Genomic DNA, 8,654 nt, shown 5'->3' on the forward strand with positions numbered 1-8,654 from the left:
TCGGAAAGTGCATATAAAAGATTCCTTGCTGTATTAGGACAAATATAGCGGGTTTCCTCTGATGACTGCGTGTAAGAATTACCAAATGTTTGACATCCAATAGCCGATGATTAATAAATCAATGTGCTCTAGTAATGTCGTTAAATAAAAGAGACAAACATATGAAAGACGTTGTCGCCATTAGCTCCATTTCTCCATTTCTCACAAACTAGAAGTCCCAGATCAATAGTAGTTGAATCTATGATTGTTCATCTCAGTGCATGTTTAAAACGTTATTAAATGTTTTTTAATTTCATTTTGAAGGACTAGATTAATTCTGAATGATACATCATGAATTGGCTTATGGTAGACAAGACATTTAATTCCTTGGAATTCTAATGGCAATTCTAACATAATGGCTGTTTGGTTGACCTGGTGTTTGTAGTAACCCAAAATACATTTTATGCGAAACAGCAAAGGGACGTACGTCTGAAATTAGGGTGTTGAATTTAAAGTCACATGGCTATAGATGTGTGAATCCAAATCTGGAACAATATTGGCTAAATTGGATTTTGCTTTCCAATAATTTCGTACGTTCGAAATAAAATTGTAGCTATCTCAAACATTATGGACGGCAGAAATACTAAATATGATTAACGTTTGAAAAGACTCAGGATAGTCTCTTTATGTAGATTGAAAATGAAAAATGAAAAAATTAAATACAATCAAAAAGCATGAATAACTATACATAAGTGGAAATCGTCCCCTGGAAATATATTTATAACATGGCTTTAGCTGTATGACATACTCAGAGTTAATTGTGAAACCTATGGTTGCAACAGTTTTGAATGTAAGTGCATTAACGTTAGACCAATGCTTAGTTAAAACCGCGTAATATGAACGTACACTAAAGTTTGCCAAAAATATATTATGTATTTAAACTTGAAGTGCTGAAGCAAAGAAAATTATTTTGGATTTTTTTAGTCATTATCTTTGTGTATAGCCTTGTGCAGAGACTCACGAAGGTTTACATATAAGTGCAAAGACCAACCTAAGAAACTGATTTACATTTAGCCGTTTTTCCTTTTCGTTTCTAACTGATTGGTAATCTTTGAAAGATCATACTATGTTTTGTCATAATTTAATCATAGCTAACGACAAAAAAACTTATTTTTCTGGTTAGACCTATGTTCCAGAATTCATGCTGTGATGTGGCTTTTTTTCTTGGAATTTTTTTTTTATTATTTAAATTTTAGAAGCATGCATTGGGCAGAAAAGGTGGTCATATCCAGTTGTTTATGTCCTCCATATCTGCCTTGGTCTCTGCCTATGGCTATAATGCCTGCTCATTGGCCATAATGCCTCCTCATTGGCCATAGTGCCTCCTCATTGGCCATAGTGCCTCCTCATTGACCATAGTGCCTCCTCATTGGCCATACTGCCTCCTCATTGGCCATAGTGCCTCCTCATTGGCCATATTGCTTCGTCATTGGCCATAATGCCTCCTCATTGGCCATTATACTTCCTCATTGGCCATAATGCCTCCTCGTTGGCCATAATGCCTCCTCATTGGCCATAATGCCTCTTTCTTGACCATAATGCCTCCTCATTGGCCATTATACCTCCTCATTGGCCATAATGCCTCCTCATTGGCCATAATACCTCCTCATTGGCCATAATGCCTCCTCAATGGCCATAACGCCTCCTCATTGGCTTTGGTACCCCAAATGATTTCCTTCATATTTTCCATATAGCCAATGAAACGTTTGTGACTTCGACTTTGCCCCTCAATGACTTCATTTGGATCCAATATGTAATTGTGAGTCACGATTACTTGAAGACGTTCAGCATTATTCCTGGAATAGATTGTGCTGGTGCAGCTGTCGCGAACATTTTGAAAGAAAAACAATGTTAACGCGCTGTGTCAAAATTGACGTGTGCGCTGACAAAAGACCAGGGTCCGTGCTTATAAAACGTTTAGAGTCCAGACTCAATCTCTAGTGACGTCACATACATACATTTTGTATGGCGTTGTCATGGCATTAGTGACTCAGTCTCTATTAGAGTCTGTAGTCAAAACTCTAAAAGTGTTATAAAGCACCAGACCAGTTATATATATTTTGGTCATAAATGTGGATTTTAAGAAATCTGTTTAAACTTTTCATTTTATTCTTGTTAACTTTTATTAATTTCTTTTCGTTAGATTCCTTCGATTAGAATTAGTAATACGTCAGTACAGATGGTTCCATTTTTGAAGCGAAGATAATTGATACCAATTATGTCAAATTAAAACAAATATCATTTTATTTTCACACATTAACATTGCTACCGTAAAGAATCTATAAGATAATACGCAAGGCCTATTTAATAGTTTCAATCTTTCTGACCGCTATTAATCCTTTTTTTTTTTTTTTTTTTTTTTTTTTTTTGAAATTCTAGTTTGTTTATTTCTGCATAAAACTTTAATTGAAAATACAACGTATATGGTGACAAGGTGTATACGGGTAATATTACACACTTGAAGATTTAAGTGTTCGTCAGTTGGACATTGTGAGAGAACCATGTCAAAAGTGTGTAACGTGAGAGGATAGAGTAACAACTGTTAAAACGTACAGAGGGCGTTTACGTGCATCTGGCTACTGATCAATGAAGAGGATCAAAGCTCTGATGAAATTATCTTTGCTGTAACAGCTGTGGCTCCGTTGACAGAAATCTATCTTCGTGCGTATTCTTGTGTTCAAGGTAAACACGGGATACAAACACTGAAGTGGAATCTCGTAAGCTACACTTTGATGAAACCAGAAGATTTAGTTGTTTTAAAAACCGACTTAAGTGGTGTCGTGGTTAAGTCACCGGACATAAGGCTGGTAGATACTGGGTTCGCAGCTCGCTACCGGCTCTCACTCAGAGCGAGTTTTAACGACTCAATGAGTAGGTGGGGGTTATTTAGTTCAGTCGGTTGAGCGTTCGCCTGAGGTGCTTGCGTTGCAGGATCGAACCACCTCAGTGGATTCGTTTAACTGATTGGGTTTTTTCCCCCGTTCCAACCAGTGTACCACAATTGGTGCGGTATGTGCTTTCCTACCTGTGGTTAAGTGCATATAAAAGATCCCTTGCTGCATTAAGAAAATGTAGCGGGTTTCCTCTGATGCCTACGAGTCAAAATTACCAAATGTTTGACATCAAATTGCCGATGATTAGTTAATCAATGTGTTCTAGTGGTGTCGTTAAACAAAACCAATCAATGAGTAGGTGTATTCGACTACTCTCTCTCTCTCTCTCTCTCTCTCTCTCTCTCTCTCTCTCTCTCTCTCTCTCTCTCTCTCTCTCTCTCTCTCTCTCTCTCTCTCTCTCCCCCTCTCTCTCTCTTGTTGATGACGTGATGAATTAACACTAAATGACCAACACATCTCCCAAATAGCAGTAACGCATCTCTTATATTTTCGTTTGTTTGTTTTGTTTAACGACACCACTAGAGCACATTGATTTATTAATCATCGGCTATTGGATGTCAAATAATCGTTAATTTTCACATAGTCTTAGAACGGAAACCCGTTACATTTCTCCATTAGTAGCAAGGGATCTTTTATATGCACCATCCCACAGATAGGATACACATGCCGCGGCCTTTGATATACCAGTCGTGGTGCACTGGCTGGGACGAGAAATAGCTCTATGAGCCCGTCGACGAGGATCGATCCCAAACCGATCGCGCATCAAGCGAGCGCTCTACCACTGGGCTACGTCTTGCACCGTATTCATCTCTTGTATGCACCTTCCCACAGACAGGACAGTACATACGACAGTCTTTAATATTATAGTTGTATGGCTTTGGTCGATTCTGTTGCGAACTCTCACTCGTTGATCCACACGAACCCCCCTGTATCTATGCCAGATGTGATGAGAATATCAATCGATAGACGACAGTAAACAATCTGTGAAATCTCGGCATTCAATTCATTCAAAGAATATATAAAATCGAAATGATTTTACTAAGAGCATCTGCCTGGAAATTAGTATTCATAAAAACAAATACCATAATAATATATATCTGACTGAAGGACTCAGTATTATTCAACTGTTGCTTGTTGTTTGTCTCGGTTCCTCGGGGGATTGGCTATTTTGCATGTCTCTCTACAAGCGACTCATAGTTTGTTTTGGAGTTCATAAGTGTTGGTTGAGGTGAACCACAAATTAAATTTTCCTTTAGCAAATCTCAGCTGCTTCGTGTGGTATTCCCTCGGGGTAGAAATCGCTCTAGTGCAGTCTTGTCCGGTATAAAATAAAACCACACACCATCAGTCACATATTAATTTTCTTCAAAGGGTCTTCTGGTTTATTTCAGAAACGGTTTAATCAAAGTTGATATTTTATGTTATTGGCACGATTGTTTTTTATATTGTGTTGGGGTTTTTTGTTGGGTTTTGTTTTTTGGTTAGTGGTTGGCGAAGTCAAAATGAACGATGTTGCTACTAGTGATGAGGATGAAGATGATTATGATGATGATGATGATGATGGTGGTGATGATGGTGGTGGTGGTGGTAGTGCTGGCAGTGGTGGTGGTGGTGGTGGATTGCGGTGTTGATCATGATCATGATGATTTTGATGATGATGATGCTGCTGCTGATGTTGCTGCTGCTGCTGATGATGATGTGGTGGTGGTGGTGGTGGTGGTGGTGGTAATGATGGTAGTGGTGATGGCGATGATAATTGTGAAGAGATAAGATATGGAATACCATAATGGCTTTGTCGTAGTCACTTAAAAAGACTTCTTCAATTAGAGATAAGATTGAAAGGACAATTTTTGATAGAAAACACGCATTTTCTATTGCAGACATCCTTTTTCCTACCAAGTAAACGTACAGATGTAAATAAAGCTAACGTACTAACTAGCGACGTCAGTCTGACTGAACTGAATTAAACATAATACTACAAAAAAATAACGTATATCCTAACAGTGGGCATATCTAATGCTTGGGTCAGACTACCAACTGTGACGACGGAGTTACCCAACTCGACGGTTGCGTTATTATTTCCCCAACTCCCGACTTAGACGTGTGCGCTCAGAATAACAAGTAATCGGTCGTAGGAGTTGTATACGACGTAAATGGAGTTGTAATAGCGCTCAGACCAGCAACAGGACAGTCGTAGGAGTTGTATACGACGAAAATGGAGTTGTAATAGCGCTCAGACCAGCAACAGGACAGTCGTAGGAGTTGTATACGACGAAAATGGAGTTGTAATAGCGCTCAGACCAGCAACAGGACAGTCGTAGCAGTTGTATACGACGAAAATGGAGTTGTAATAGCGCTCAGACCAGCAACAGGACAGTCGTAGGAGTTGTATACGACGAAAATGGAGTTGTAATAGCGCTCAGACCAGCAACAGGACAGTCGTAGAAGTTGTATACGACGAAAATGGAGTTGTAATAGCGCTCAGACCAGCAACAGGACAGTCGTAGAAGTTGTATACGACGAAAATGGAGTTGTAATAGCGCTCAGACCAGCAACAGGACAGTCGTAGAAGCCGACAGATTGTCGAGTTGGCCAACTTTGTCGTAACAGTTGGCAGTCTGAGATTAGCATAAGTGGTTTTACGGGATGTTCATTTTTACCAAGCCGGAAGGTAAATCGAACGAATAAAAAGAGGATACAGAAGAAAAGAAAATCCAAATATTGTGCACATCTTTTATTAGGTGAATAAGTTAATATTGGTTTTAGTATTTTATATTTAAATATTTAAAGTTATTTCAATCTTTCAATTTTAAACACTGAAGGGACCTGGACCCATATTTTTGAAGCAATCTTTGCGCTACGAAATCGTAAAACTATCGTAAGATATGACGTCACTATGGCGTGTACTGTAGTGACCTACGATGGTTTCACGAATCCGCAGCGCTAAGATTGCTTTAAAAATCGCTAGCCAGGTTTTCTATCCTATAGCTAGTCCTTCAAGACTTAGATGGTTATTCAAGGTCATACTTTACATTGTGTGGTGGTTTTCGTGCCTTGGCCTCTTAGCGTCAGGCTAAATGTGTCATAATGAACGCATTTAGATGTCGGCGCCGTAACTACCAGACAGTACATGATCGGTCGCATCAAACAAATTTTACTTTAATTGGCCATTCGGTTCTAAAATAGAAATATTTTGCTTTTATTTTCTGGGTCAGAAGAAAAAGTATTTAACTATAAACTAGAAGACTCAATTCAATTCTTTATTACCGTAAGCATTTGCTTATTAGTACAAACGATATACATGCACATGAGCAATCAGAAATGTTTATCATTAGAATGCACAATACTTTTTTTTATTCCATTCTGGATTTTCAGTTATATTATATAATATGCAATGTGTTAAATGATTATTGTTAAATTTTACAATTTCTTTTACGAGCATTTAGTTACAAAAACAGCACTACTGCCATAGTAATTATTATTGTCTGTTGCTTGTTTATCATCAATATTTGGGCACACAGAGAGTAAACTGAATAAGACTACACAACAACAACAAAATAACAATGCAATACTCATTTCGTCACTGGCAAATGTTTACCTGAACATTTACATAATAAATATCACAAAATTAGTAATATATTCTAATGTGTAATGATAATAAATACAGTAGCTTAAATATTTAAATGCCACTGTAACACGTTTGTTTGTTTTTTGTTTGGGGGTTTTCTCGGGGGGGGGGGGGGAATACCGTTTTACTTTGTCATGGACTGGGATATCACTTCGGATTGTTGCAATGTTATTTATATTTCAATATTTTGCAGGATATTGAAAATACCGTACATGTAGCAAACTTATTTGTTTTGGCCAATAAAAAAGAGGCTAGGACTTTAATCTCGGGGAGGGGTTTTGGGGATGAAAAAAATCAGGATTTATTCTAGAGGACGGTTATTGTATGACGTATCTCCATACGTGGGAACTAAGGATCTGAGTACACGGATATTACGTATAGGGGAATGTCCGAGTAACTCTCCGTTCCTGAAAACTAATGGAGACGAAGCCCGCTAGGGATATTCCCCTACTTAAAATACACCACTAAGTAATAACTTCATGCCAATATATGTTAGTATGGAGTTTAACACCAATGATTTTGGTGGGTTAATTAAGTAGGGTTTCATATTTCCATTACTGAAAAATAATGGAGCGTTGAGACAATACTGTGACGTCACAGATGTATTTTAATCAGCCATAATCTGTAACAGTTCAACAGAGAATGGCACCCATATCTGGGACGCATCTTCCCTTAAGTATTGATATAAAATGTCCCCACTGGCAGTATATAGCGGGCTCCCAAATGAGTTTAGTTAACAGGGCGCTGGACTCTTACAACGAGTTAAAGTTAAAGTTTGTTTTGTTTAACGACACCACTAGAGCAGATTGATTTACTAATCATCAGCTATTGGATGTCAAACATTTGGTAATTCTGACATGTAGTTTCCCAAAAACCCGCTACATTTTTCTATTAGTAGTAAGTGATATTTTATATTCCCCATCCCACACACTAGAAAGCACATACCACGGTCTTTGATATACCAGTCGTGGTGCATTGGCTGGAACGAGAAATAGCCCAATGGGCTCACCGACGGGGATCCAACCGACCAATCAGTTTAGTTGACATAGTGCTGAACATATCCCAGTGGTAAAGCGCTTGCTTGATACGCGGTCTGTCTAGATCGATCTGCGTCGGTAGGTCCACTGGGTTATTTCTCCTTCCAGCTAGTGCACTACGACTGGTATAACAAAGGTCGTGGTATGTGCTATCTTGTTTGTGGGATGGTGCATATAAAAGATCCCTTGTTAGTAGTGAAAAAATGTAGCGGGCTTCCTCTCTAAGTGTGTGTGTGTGTGTGTGTGTGTGTGTGTGTGTCAAAATTACAAACTGTTTGACATTCAATAGCCGATGATTACTAAATCAATGTGCTCTAGTAGTGTCGTTAAACGAAACAAACTTTAACTTTTTTAAACTTAATTACGGGATACAAGTTGTGTTGTAACTTCCATAATATTATGAAGAAACAAAAAAAAAACATTCAGGAAGAAATTTATTAAGGTTACGAATAATATTGCCTTTCGTATCTTTTTATAACGAAAACGTTTAAATTAAAGAAAAAAATGAAATAAAATGAAAAATAAAAGAGAGAGAGAGAACTATATAGTTTCATTTCATTTATGGTTTATGATTCTCCAACTCATACTCCACCGGATTATGACCTTCGCCATGAGTTCTACTGGTTTGATGCGATCTGACAAGTACGCGGTAGTGCTAACGCTTCGTGGAACAAACAGCGAGAATATCCCACTGATTAAAGCTCACATCCGACAAGCGAGGGGCAATGGCAGGTGACGAAATGTGTGCTGGTTTCCTTGCCGAGCCTTGAAATACTAATTAGAACACCGTGATCTACATTGGTCTTTATATTTTAAATTAAAAGCCGTATTTGTTTAACGTATGGCCGACCTTGGTCGGACTGCTGGTGCTCTCTTGCACCTGCCAGTGCGTGTGGTCTCCTCTCCCACCTACCCCAATCCTTTTCCTGTCCTGGACAGAGAAGCCGGCCAAAGCCGGTACCTGTGCCCATGACAATGCGTGCGTTATAACAGATATATCTGAATGTGCATGTAAAACTCTCTGACCTGATCTATGGCCGAATTTACGTAGCCTGG

This window comes from Gigantopelta aegis, chromosome 9, assembly GCF_016097555.1.
Source record: "Gigantopelta aegis isolate Gae_Host chromosome 9, Gae_host_genome, whole genome shotgun sequence".
Classification (NCBI taxonomy): Eukaryota; Metazoa; Mollusca; class Gastropoda; order Neomphalida; family Peltospiridae; genus Gigantopelta; species Gigantopelta aegis.